Consider the following 13,798-nt stretch of genomic DNA (forward strand, 5'->3'; position numbering starts at 1 on the left):
CATCTATTAAAAAAGCTACAAAACTTGAATGTTAGATATCAAAGAACTAAAAAATTGGATGAATAGTCCACCCTAATATTAAGATATCAGTTTTTCTTAACTTGATTAAAGAATCCACATAGTTCCAAACTTCCAACAAGTTTTAATTTGGATATCAAGGTATATTATAAAAGGTAAAAAAAAAAGATTTTCCATTATAATAATAGAAATAGATAATACAAATAAATAATTCTGTATGATTGAAACCACTGACATACATTTACTAAATGCTAAAGTCAACAGAATAGAATGCTATTGAAAAGAATAGAAAGACAATAGACTTAGAAATAAGCCTACATCTAATTGGCAATTAGCAATTCACAAAAGAAAAAAAGATACACAAGGGTAAAAAGTAGGTCTTTTAAACTTAGAATAACTATAACCCACAAGCAAAATAAGTAAAAAATAATCTAGTCAGGGAATTATACCATCCCCCAAATTAACATTTTAAAATTATAGAGCAAACTGAAACAGAAAAGTACAAAATTCTTATAAGTAGCACAGGATAAAACTTACAAAACAGCAGGTGTGACAATGACTGTATTTATACAATGCCAAAAATGTTATATAGAAAAGAAAAGAAAAAATTAAGTTGATCTTTGTTAGAATAAAAAGTATTATTCTAAGAATGTCACTGGGAAGAGAACAAGAAAATTTACCCTGGGAGAAAATGTTTTCAAAGACATAACTAATAAAAATATTAGTTAAAAATATAAAGAACTTTTAAAACAAGATGAAATGTAGTCTGAGGTAGTCAGACATATTTGAAAAGAAGATATAGTAGAAAATAAGCATACAAATGGATACCTAACATCACAAAGCATAATAATGCAAATTAAAACAATGATTTACTACTATACTTCTTAGAAAGATGAAGTAGCCAAAACAATGGGAAAACTGATGATGAAAGCACAAAGCAAGAGGAATTCTTATTCATTGCTTGTGAGTTGCAAAGTACTATATTTAATTTACAAGGAAGTTGGAGTTTCTTAAAAAGTAAACCATTATCTTACCATATAATAACCATATCATATATTTACTCAAAGGAATTTGAAATATATGTAAAACAATATCCTACACACAGATGGGAAAAGCATTTTAATTAGAATTGGCACAAATCGAAAGAAACCAAGACATCCTTTAATAACATGTATTTTAAGATGTCTTTTAATTGTAAATAAATGGGAAATTGTAGTTGGTAAAAATCCTGAGTGTAAATTTAAAAGTAGTACAGATGTAGGACAGGAGAGGTAGCATAGTGGTAGGGCATTTGCCTTGCATGCAGCCTACCCACTACAGATGGTGGTTCGAATCCTAGCATCCCACGTGATCCCGAGCTTGCCAGGATCAAATTCTGAGCACGGAATCAGGAGTAACACTGACCGCCACTGGATGTGACCCCAAAAACAAAACAGAACAAAACACAAAAAGTATTGCAGATACTAAAACAATGCAGCATTTCAAAAATGAGAAGAAAATAATTAAAGAGATTGAAAATGTTTGTAGAAAGCTTTAGAAATAATTATAAATAAATAATACTGTGCAAACTAGGAGAAAATACTTTTACAGATACATTCTCTTTTTTAAAGTTTATAAATAGGTTTCGATTTTATTTAGACCAAATGGGCACATTGTTTAGTGTTATCTTTATTTCTAAATGAGACAATATTATAGCAGATCATATAAAAGTAGAATAATCTTTAAAATGATGAGTTTGAGTCTTAGTTCTACAGTTCATATGATATATGACCATATAAAGGCCCTTACTATTACTGAAGATATGTGATATTTAAATAATTACATGTTCTTCATAAGACTAAAGTATTAAATATTAAAAGCATAAAGAAATTTTTAAGTCTGACACATATACATGTAAAGATTTATAATGTAAAATCCCCTGTATATATAAGTTTTACATACATACATTGTATTCTTTTTATCTATAGGTTAAAATGTCTTTTATTACACAAGGTTTATTTTTATATGATTTAAAGCTAAATATACATATTTTTCTGTTAAAATGTATTCCTTTTAAAGTAACTTCTCCATGGGTTCAAGCAAATTTATATAATTAATCAATTAGCTGTTTCTTATACTTGAAAACTATGCATGATTCCTATAACTTTTTCTTAATTTAGATCCTAAAAACTACCTTATATTGTGTTAACATAACTTTTAGTTTCATAATATTTTAGCAGGTTTCTAAGGTTTTGTTATTGCTAATATAATTTTCTTTTCCTATAAACATTTCTTTTTTTTTGGTTTTTGGGCCAGACACGGCATTGCTCAGGGGTTACTCCTGGCTGTCTACTCAGAAATAGCTCCTGGCAGGCATGGGGGACCATATGGGACACCGGGATTCGAACCAACCACCTTAGGACCTGGATCGGCTGCTTGCAAGGCAAACACCGCTGTGCTATATCTCCGGGCCCCCTATAAACATTTTTTTGGGGGGTTTGCATCACACCCGGCAGCGCTCAGAGGTTACTCCTTGTTCCATTCTCAGAAATCGCTCCTGGCAGGCTCAGGGGAACATATGGAATGCTGGGATTCAAACCAATGACCTTCTGCATGAAAGGCAAACCCCATACCTTCTTGCTATCTCTCTGGCCTCTGATACCATAATTTTAACTGTATCTTTCACATGTTTTATAGGACAGCTTGCACCATATGATACAGTTGTAAAATATTTGGAACAAGGAGAACTACTAAACTTAAAAAACAACTGTAGTGTTGTTTTATTGGCACATGCTTATTTTATCATTAATCCTAGGCAAACATTTATTATAAAGATAGCTGTTCAACTAGAAAAATATAAACAGTAACAGTTGTACTATTACTAACTTGAAGATAAAATGATAAAATGGAATTAAAATCGAAGAATGACAAATCCACAACATACTTTGCAATTTATATACAGAAGGGAAAATACAATATAATTTGCAGTAAGAATTCTGAGTGCTCCTGGAACTATAACAAAAAATATTATTTTGGATTGGATAGATAGTACAAAAGGCTAGGCACTTGATCTGTGCCCAGTTGACGAGTTTAATCTCTAACATCACATATGGTTCCTCAAGCTCTGTTCCCTGAGGATAGGTGCACAGATCCAGAAGTGAGCCCTAAACTCTACAAAGTGTGACTACAAAACAGACAAATATTAACAAAAAGTATTGTAGGGGTTTTACCAAATAATTTTTTTATCTCACACAAGTTTCAGGGATGTGGTATTGAGATAATATAGAGTAACAGAATATTACTATAAATTTCATGCACATAGTTCATCAGATCCCATTACTAATATCTTGGTAATTTGTTTATTTTATACTATAAAGCTTGTGAAGCATTCAAATTATTTGGCTTGTGGATAATTCAAACAGTATTTAACATGGCAGCCATGCATATAACTTTTCTTAAAGATATGCTAGAGGCATCCTGATTGCACCATATTTATTCTTCTTTCTCTGTGAAATGTCAAACATGATTAATATCTTTCAAATTTTCTGAAATTATAAAACTCGTTCTAGTCATGTTATTCGCCTTAAATAAAATAAAAATATATTTAACTAATTTTAATATCTTAGTATTTTATAGCTTATCCTATAATCCACATTGATTCTGGGAACTTACAATTAAGAATCTAAGAATGAAAGATTTAGGTGATATTCAACTTTCTGACAGTTCATTCTAAATTGACCCCAAATTGTTGTTGTTTTTTTAACATATATTTATCACTTTTAAACGTGTTAATTGTGTTGCAGGCGCTACAGCTGGGATTAATTTAGGGAGTTTGAATTGCCTCCTCCACAGCTGGTGAACACTGAAGCAAAACTGTGAAATAAGCTCTGCTAAAAAAATTTTTGATCATTTGTGGTGTTAATTATTCAACCCTTTACTCCAGAATTCCTTTTAAGCAGTATACTTTTAAATTATAAAAGGAATTGTCTTTTTTTTTCCATACTATGAATGGGATTTACATTTGAATGTTGATGATGCTGATCTTATGTTTATCCTCTTAGTTTAATAGAGAAAAAAATTCCAAGTATTTTGGGGAAAGTAATGCATTGCAAAATACACAGAGACACCATCATTACCATTTATTTCTTAAATATTGTCAGAAAAAAGTGAATAGAACATATTTATTATTTTTGTTTATTTATTTGTCTATTTTCTTTTGAGGCCAGACCTAAAGATACTCAGGGCTTACTCCTGGCTCTGGGCTCAGGGATCACTCCTACCAGGCTCAAAGGACAATATGGGGTGTCACTTGCAAGACAAGTGCCCTACATGCTGGCCTAAGAGTAGTGAATGCATCCTTAACACATGTGTACTTATGTATGAGTATGTCCACTTTTACAAATATTTTTCATATACATCTGTATATGTGACACTATTCTGGGCCAGAGAGATAAATTCCTAGGCTGGAGCGCATATTTTGTATGAAAAAGGCTTTTTTAATCCACAGAACTGCATGGTCTCCTGAGCATCACCAGCAGTAACTTCTGATCACAAGTAGTCCCTAATTACCACATGGTGCAATTGGGTAAAAAAAGACAATAGTCTGTATTCTGAAAACCAGTTAATTTGTATTTGCCTGTGAATATGTATACGTAGACACACACACACATATATATATATATAATAATTTATATATATATATATTTGGAGGGTTAGTGCTAGGAAATTATTCTCAGTGAAGCTTGGGGTACCATGTGGTGCTGGGGCTAAAACCAGGGCTTTTGGCATGTTAATCATGTGCACTAACACTTTGAATTATTTCCCTTGTCCTGCAAGTCATTTATTTTAATGTCAACACTTTTTACTTTGTTTCTTTGTCTTTCTTTGTTTCTTAAGAAAAAGCAAGTGCTAAATAAGGTCAATTCATTGTACTTTTTTTTGTAACATAGCAATAGTGTTCAGGGCATACTTATAGATTAATACACAGTGATGAATCCTGGTAGAGCTTTGAGTTCACTTATATTGTTGAATGTTAAAGTTGAGTAAACTGAGTGCAAAGCAAGTGGCCCTAAATTAATTTTCTTAAAATATATTCATTGAGGAAGTGGGAACACCTACACACATATAAATAAATTAAGCTGTTAAAATTTTACAAAATTTTAAATCCCTGATAAGTTGATGAATATTCTTTCAAATAAGGTTTTATGTTTCTCTGTGATTGTTATATAAATTTAAAAACAAATATACTAAGTATACAACTGAGAAAAAATTAGGGGAGGATTATTAAGAAAAAAATACAGGAAAATTTAAATAGGGCTAAAAAAGGTGAAAAAAAAGTGTGTTTTAAGGATAGAAGCTATATTGCACAGCAGGTATGGCATTTGCCTTGGAAGTCGTTGACACCTGGCATTGCAGATGGTCTCCTCAGTTTGCCAGGAGTGATTTCTGAGTTCAGAGCCATGAGTAAACCCTGAGTGTGGCCATGTGTGGGCCCAAAAATTAAAACAACAAACAAACAAAATATATATTATAAGTAGTTTTTCCTAGGATATATAAGAAATATAAATGCATTAGCATTAACAGCACATAATGTTTCTAAATACCTAGTACTTATATTAAGGAATTTAATATTCAAATTTATAATCTCACCCTTATTCTCCATCCAGAACAAAAATGAAAAAAATCAAAGAGACTTTAATAGGTATTTATTTACATCTTCACTCTACCAGGAAAAACAAAATTGAGCAAGTCTCTACTACACATAGAAAGTACGTGAAGATAAATATATGTCAAAACACATGAAACAATGTTAATGTATTTGTGAAGGACCATTTTATGTTTTTATCAAATCAACATGAGATACAGAATTAAAGTTATTGATAGTTGAGTTTCAATCATACAATGTTCCAACACCCATCTCTTCATCAGTGTTCATTTCCCACCACCAATTTCCCAGTCTATTCCTCTACCCCAATCTGTCTCTATAGCTTTATTCTGTTTCTCACCTCTCTCCCTGATTTCATCATTTAATATAAGAAATTAAATAAAATATCTAAACATACTCTTAAAAGAGCTAGAAATTAAAATAAAATGAAACCAATTATTAGAAGCAAAGAAATAATCAAAATTAGAATAGAAATACATAGAATACTAAAAATTCAGTAAAATCAAGATATGACTTCTCAGAAGAATAAGCAAAATTATGATACCACTTGCTAGGTTTATTAAGAAAATAGAGAAAGCCATATTAACAGGATTATAAATGAAATCCACACATCACCTCAAAGAATGTTGAGACTGAAATGAGCAACTTTATGCCAATTAGTTGGAAAACCTTAAATAAGCGGGCACATTTTTGGAATATTTTAACCTTTTAAGACTGAATCATGAGGAAATAGAAAACCTGAATAGAAGAAAATTAAAACAGTATTCAAATTACTTCCAAAATATATACTTAGGAATGAATTAACTACACAGTGAATTCTACCAAACTTTATTTTTAATAATATATCTATTTAAGCACTATGACTACAAACATGTTCGTAGGTAGGTTTTAGTTTTAAAAAAGAACACCCCGTCACCAGTGCAACCTACCTACCACCAGTGCCCCCATGTCCCTCTTCCCCATCCCCCTGCCTGTATTCGAGACAGGCATTCTATTTCTCTCACTCACTACTATTGTCATGATAGTGGTTAGTGTAGTTATTTCTCTGTCTACACTTGCCACTGTGTGGTACACTTCATATCAAGGGCTGGTCCTTCTAACCCTCATCTCTATTGTCTCTGTGTATTATTGTGATAATATATTTTAGTTTCCTTAAATCCACAGATGAGTGAGATTATTCTATCTCTCTTCCTTAGACTTATTTAACTCAGAATAGTAGTATTCATGTCCATCCTGCATAGAAAAATTTCATATCTTTATCTTTTTTCTGACACCTGTTTAATAATTCATTGTGTATATGTTCCAGTTTCTTTAGCCAATCATCTGTTGTTGGGCATCTGAGTTGTTTCCAGATTCTAGTTATTGTAAATAGTGTTGTAATGAATATAGGTGTGCAAAAGACATTTTTGTTTTGTGTTTTTGTGTTCCAAGGGTATATCCTTAGGAGTGGTATAGCTGGATTATATGGGGGCTCCATTTCCAGTTTCTTTTTTTTTTTTTTTTTTTGAGAAATCTCCATATTGTTTTCTATAAAGGCTGGACTAGATGGCATTCCCACAGAAGTTAATGAGACTTCCTTTCTCCCCACATCCCAGCCTGCACTGATAGCTACTGTATTTTTTGTGATGTGTTCCAGACTCATCTCTGTCATATGATGATACTTCATTGTTGTTTTGATTCTCCCTGATGATTAGTGATATGGAGCATTTTATGTGCCTTTTGTTCATCTGTATTTCTTCTTTGAGGAAGTATCTGTTCATTTTTTCTCCCCATTTTTGGATGGGGTTAGATGATTTTTACTTGTTAAATTCTATCTTTACCTTGTATAACTTAGATATAGCCCCTTGTCTGATAGATATTGTATAAATAGTTTCTCCCATTGTGGGTGGCCTATGTAACCTAGTCATTATTTCTTTTGAGGTGCAGAAGCTTCTGAGCTTAATATAGTCCCTTTTGTTTATCTCTGATTCCACATATTTGTTCAAAACTTTAAGTTATAACTTATCGCTGATCTACATTTTCTTCTAAAGATCTTGCAAAATATTGATAAGAAAGTATTATTCCTAACATATATTAATCTGGGACCACTAGCAAAGCAGATTTCACAAAAAAAGAAAACTTTTAACTAATGTCCCTGATGAACATATATACAAGGTCACAATATGAACAAACCAATAAAACAATACATTATAATAATTGGGATTTATTTCAGGGATGTAAGGATAGTTAACTAATGGCAAAGTAATTGTTGTTGTAAACTACATCAACATATGGAAAAAGAAGCAATACAGGATCATAAGTATAACTAAGAAGAAATATTTCACTGGGATTCAGCACCCATATATAATTTTAAAATAAACCTCTCAACATATAACAGAAACATACCTCACGCTTGTAAAAGTCTATTGGAAAAGTAAAGCTCACTGTTGACAGTCAGTGGTAAAAAACTGAATTAAGCAAGAAAAGTATTCCCCCTTTATTCAACAAAGTACTGGAAATTTGAGAGTAATTAGATAAGAAAAAATATCCAGATTTGGAAAGGAGTATAATGAGTATAATTAACACTATGTTCTGGATATATGATTGTTGTCACAGAAAGTCTAGACTCTACTGCAAATCTATTAGCAACAATGAACAAACATAGGGTAGTGGTAGCCTATAAAATAGATATAAAAAGCTGTTGAATTTATAGACAACACACTAAAATAAAAATAAAAACATAAAAAACATAAAAATCCCATTTTCAATAACATTATAAACAGCATCTAAGAATAAACTAAGTTCACATACTTGTACATTCAATTTATGTCATTGTTACAAGATAAAGAATTCACTGGAAGATATAAGATCATATAAATTGAAAAAGCTTAAATAAATCAACATTCCTCTTATCTAAATATTTTATAGATTCTATGCAAATCCTATGAAAATGCAAATAAAAATATTTAAATAGATGGGACAACATTGCTGATTTTGTATAGAACAACAAACTCTTAAATATTCAATCTAATTTAGAAGCAAGTGTAATAGAGCTATTATCCTTTTTCAGTTCTAAACTATATTATAAACTCATAAAATAGCATGGCATTTGAATCAAAGCATAAAAAATTCAATGGAACAGAGGTTCCAGAGATAAATTCTCATCTATGACAGCTAAGTTATGAGAGTGGGGTCAAGAACATAAAATGAAAATAAAATATTTTTAATACATGAGTGTTGGAAATAGTAGATAATTTACATGCAAAATCTATGTAGAGTGAATAAGGTTGGGGCATTCTATATGAAATGGATGGAGTATCTGTTCTATATGTGGAATCCCTGATTAGATTACCAGAACTGGTAATTTTAGGGAGTAAATCTCCAGCAATAAGATTGGAGTAACATATAAGTAATTTTTTTACTAGGTTTAATACTACCCACACAAAAAGTATAAATAATTATTTCACAACAGCAATAAAACAATAATGGAAAGTTTATAAAATATAACTATTAGTGGCTGAAATGGTGACGCAAGTGGTAGGGTGTTTTCCTTCACACGCACTGACCTAGAACAGACCACGTTTCTATCCCCCAGCATCTCATATGGCCTCTCAAGCCAGGAGCAATTTCTGAGCGCATAGCCAGAAGTAAGCCCTGAGCGTCACTGGGCGTGGCCCCAAAACAAAACAAAACAAAAAAACTATTAAAACTAAAACTACTAATATATTGATTAGTCAAAATACTACACAATCGACTGGGGGATGGGACACATCCAGTGATGCTCAGGGGTTACTCCTGGCTATGTGTTCAGAAATCGTTTCTTGCTTGGGGGACCATCTGGGATGCTGGGGGATGGAACCTGTAGTCCGTCCTTGGTCAGCACATGCTAGCCAAATGCCCTATGGCTTGTGCCACTGCTTTGGCCCCGAAATACTACACAATCTTATGCAACTCCGACAGAAAGGGAAACAAATGCACGTTTTCCATATAAAATATCAGATGGACATCAAAGTACATGTGAAACTAAAAATTACCATTAATTTCTGGGAAATATTACAAAAATATTTAGTTGGGAAAAAAGTGAAATTCTTTTATTCTTATTATTAAACTTCGTTTTCATCCATTATTTCTAAGTTTGTTGTTGAAAGAAAAACTTTTTTATTATAAAAGGTTTTTGAGACATTTATTCACAAATTTTGTGCTGGCAGTAATTATATTCATATTTTATTCAGAAAACAGACCAAAATTTATGTGTGGACTATTGATATATTTCATTCTTGCTAATTAGATGCAACAAGAATTCCAATATTATGTACTATCAAATAAGGTTTTCATTTATTCATCCTTTTCATTATAAGTAATCTTCACACTCAATATTTAGTCATCTGAATAAATAGCAAAATTGTACTGTACAGTGTCATGAAATGAGGTTAGTTTATGTGCAAATCAAGTGAAAAAACTTACTCTCATCTCAAATAAATTTGTGAGCTAATAAATAATGTAAGAAAAAAAGATTGCCTGAAGAAAATCAATTCCACTATCTAAAGAATATCAATAATTTTAAAATATATAGAAACTGTAATAAGGTAAGTCACATAAGGAATAGCAAAAATGTGTAAATTTTAACCCATAATTTCATTGCATATAATATTGGCATATTGTATTTTGAAAGATCATAATCTAAATCAGACTAATAAAATGTATCAATGTCTAGAAAGTATTTATATATAAACCTATCAAGTAATATTTTAAGTCTTTAATAATTCAATATGAATTTTGTATGAGTAGTCTCTCAAATTATAATTTTATGACATTTTTATTACAGTGATTCTAAAATAGAAAAATGCTGTAATACACTCAATGAAAACTGCTTTCATTATTTAATATTACCAAAATTACTTAGGAAAAAAGTATACTATTTTATCTTAGAGGAAAACTTATTTCTTTAATCTTAAATTATTGTTTTTAAATGAAAGTGTTATAAAATTAAATGTAAAAATGGATATTAAAACAAAATCTCATCTGAGTATCAAACACTGAACTTAATTGGAGGAAAACTTTAGATATTAATGTCAAAAGTATATTATATTAGTTTGTGGAAAAATCATTTTTATCTATTTTTATAAAGAATATAATACTGTTTTATTTTAAATATTTCTACTTGAATTTGAAATATAATCTTTGTATATTATCAGTATTCTGGATAAGTAAACTGCTGGATCTACTTCATAAAAATATGTCACCTCTTGTTAGAATATTATGAAGAACTTCATGTTGGCAACAGTAAAACATATTATAATCATGAGAATATAGCTCTATAGGTTTTTGTAGGTTTCAAATTCATGAAAATATACCTGAATGTGAAAAATTTAAAATTAAAAGTAGTATCCTTCCTTAGAAGTAGTGGTTTGTATATATTTGAAATAGGGATTAATAGAAATGCATTGGGAAAAACGTATGTCAAAAATAACCAGCAGTGTTGGATAATTGAAAGCCAGAAAGAGTGTATTATTATTAAATCTGTAGGCCAGTGTCTAAAACAAAAAAATTTAACAAGAAACAGCATATGGGGCCGGATAGGTGGCTCTAGAAGTAAGGTGTCTGCCTTGCAAGCACTAGCCAAGGAAGGACCGTGGTTTGATCCCCTGGCATCCCATATGGTCCCCCAAGCCAGGGCCGATTTCTGAGCGCGTAGCCAGTAGTAACCCCTGAGCATCAAACGGGTGTGGCCCAAAAAGCCAAAAAAAAAAAAGAAAAAAAGAAAAAAAAAAGAACCAGCATATAATTATCCACTCTATTTTTATTTCATTTAACAGCTTTCACATGTTACTGTGAACTTAGTTATGACATCTAAGAAAAATTTTAACAAAAGAATATTGATTGATTCCATTAGTAAAAATTAAAGTTTAAAAAACATTGGCTAGGTTTTCAAGACTTCAGAAATTTATTTCCAAAGGAAAAAAATATAATTAATATACAGTTATCTTTCATAAAGTATTTGAAGTAATTTTTCATTTCTGTATTTTGGTGGCCCCAAATCAAGAATATTATTGTTTTAAATGATAAGTTTTCTATTACAAGCACATAAATCAAGAGTGTGTATGACCTCAACAAAAATATTAAAAATTAAAAAAATATAGTTGACAAATACACAAAAAAGATGCCCATTGCCTGCAAATCAAAACAATAATATATATTATATCCTATATACTAGTATGACTATAGTTACAAAATAAATTAATAAGAATTGGTGATGATGGAAAAATGTAAATCCTTTAACATTGCTGATGTAAAGCAAAAGGTAGAAATCCATATAAACAGTACAGTGGATAGGGCACATACCTTGCACAAGATATGTCTTTAATTCCCAACACCCCATAAGATTCTCCAAACCTTCCAGGAGTGATTCCTGAGTGCCAGGAATAATCATTGAGTAGTACCAGGTCAGGCCCCAAACCAACCAAGCAATCAAACAAACAAAACTAATAGAAAAGGTAGATCAGCATAAAAAACAATTTAGTTATTTTTATAAAAAAAAAAAAAAGATAAGGAGGCTGGAGAGATAGCATGGAGGTAGGGCATTTGCTTTGCATGCAGAAGGACAGTGGCTTGAATCCTGGCATTCCATTTGGTCCCCCGAGTCTTCCCAGGGTGATTTCTATGTGTAGAGCCAGGAGTAACCCCTGAGTACTGCCGGGTATGACCCCAAAACAAAACAAAACAAAAGCAAACAAAATAATTATATAGCTCATCAATGTTATCTGTACTCCGGTACAATAGTCATTAAAAATGTACAGAATCAAAATTTTCTAGAAACATGTTGTAGAAATAATATTAATATAGCACCATAGTAAAATATCAAACAATGGGTCAACACATTATAACACATATGTTCTTTAGTCATAATGGTGGAATCAAATATGTTTCGCTATGAATGAGCTCAGAAAACTTGATGGTACTGAAAAAGCCAAACATCGATTTATATATTAGATAACCACAGTCTTGATAAATCCATGGAGTAAGTAAACATGGTTGTTGGTAGAGGAAAAGTTGAAGGGGGTCTTAAGGACTCCTCAAGGAGTCTAAGATACTTGAGGCATGGGGGTGGTGAAGATATTATGGGGAAGTTAAAAAATGACTTGTAACAATAACAAAATTATTTTACAATATGTTATTGAACATTACAATTTAAATTGTTTCATTTGGCAGCTGAAGAGGTGGTAAAGTATGTAAGGATTTTGAATAAGGAATTTATTCAAGGCATTTATTCTTACTTTCACCCACCTTCTTTTGATAAATATTCTATTTCTCAGACTGCTCTAGCATGTTTATATTTTTGTTCTAGTTTAATTTTCCTGTAATAAATCCAAACTTTTTAAATTGTGGGTAATGATAATTTTTGGTATAATAAATACTATCTTCTTGAACTGTAAAGTTGTAAAACTGAATGTGGGGCTGAATTTCTGTGCTTTAAAATAAGTTTGTGATTTATTATAAGAAAATGTTCAATTTGCATACTTTGAAAATATCTTAGATGTCATGAATGGAAAAAATTTAAAAAGCACTAGACAAATATATTATCATGAATATATTTAAATTCAATTGAGTAGTTTCTAGTTTGAACTTCTTATTGGAAATATACTGCTAACTTAAATACATATACATAAGATTTTGATTAATGTTTAATTCATTTATCTGGGGGGCTAAAACACAAAAGTAGAATTCTTAGGCATAGTGTATATGCGATTATATCAATGTACATTTCTATCAGCACCATTTAAGTACAATAATGTTCTATATTATCTTTAATTCTTGTTATTTTTGTTTTAAAAAACAACTAAGCCATATTGGATCTTTGACAAAACTCAGGAAAATTAGAGGAAGTTTCTAATTCACTATTACTCAGATCTCATAGAATATAAATTTCTTTTATATGTAGATGAATAATTTGATAATCTTTTCTTTTAAATTACTGTTTAGTTTTTTGTTCATTTTAACATTAATGATCTACTTTAAAATTTAAGTCTTGCTTATATTGTTGATATAAATTTTTCTGGTATTTAAAATAGTTTCTTCCAGAGTAAGACATATCAAGTTGCTAATTTGTTTTGATGAAAGATCTTATCAAAAGAAGACTATACGTCAGTAAAATGAGAT

The sequence above is a fragment of the Suncus etruscus genome, chromosome 2, assembly GCF_024139225.1.
Source record: "Suncus etruscus isolate mSunEtr1 chromosome 2, mSunEtr1.pri.cur, whole genome shotgun sequence".
Taxonomy (NCBI): domain Eukaryota; kingdom Metazoa; phylum Chordata; class Mammalia; order Eulipotyphla; family Soricidae; genus Suncus; species Suncus etruscus.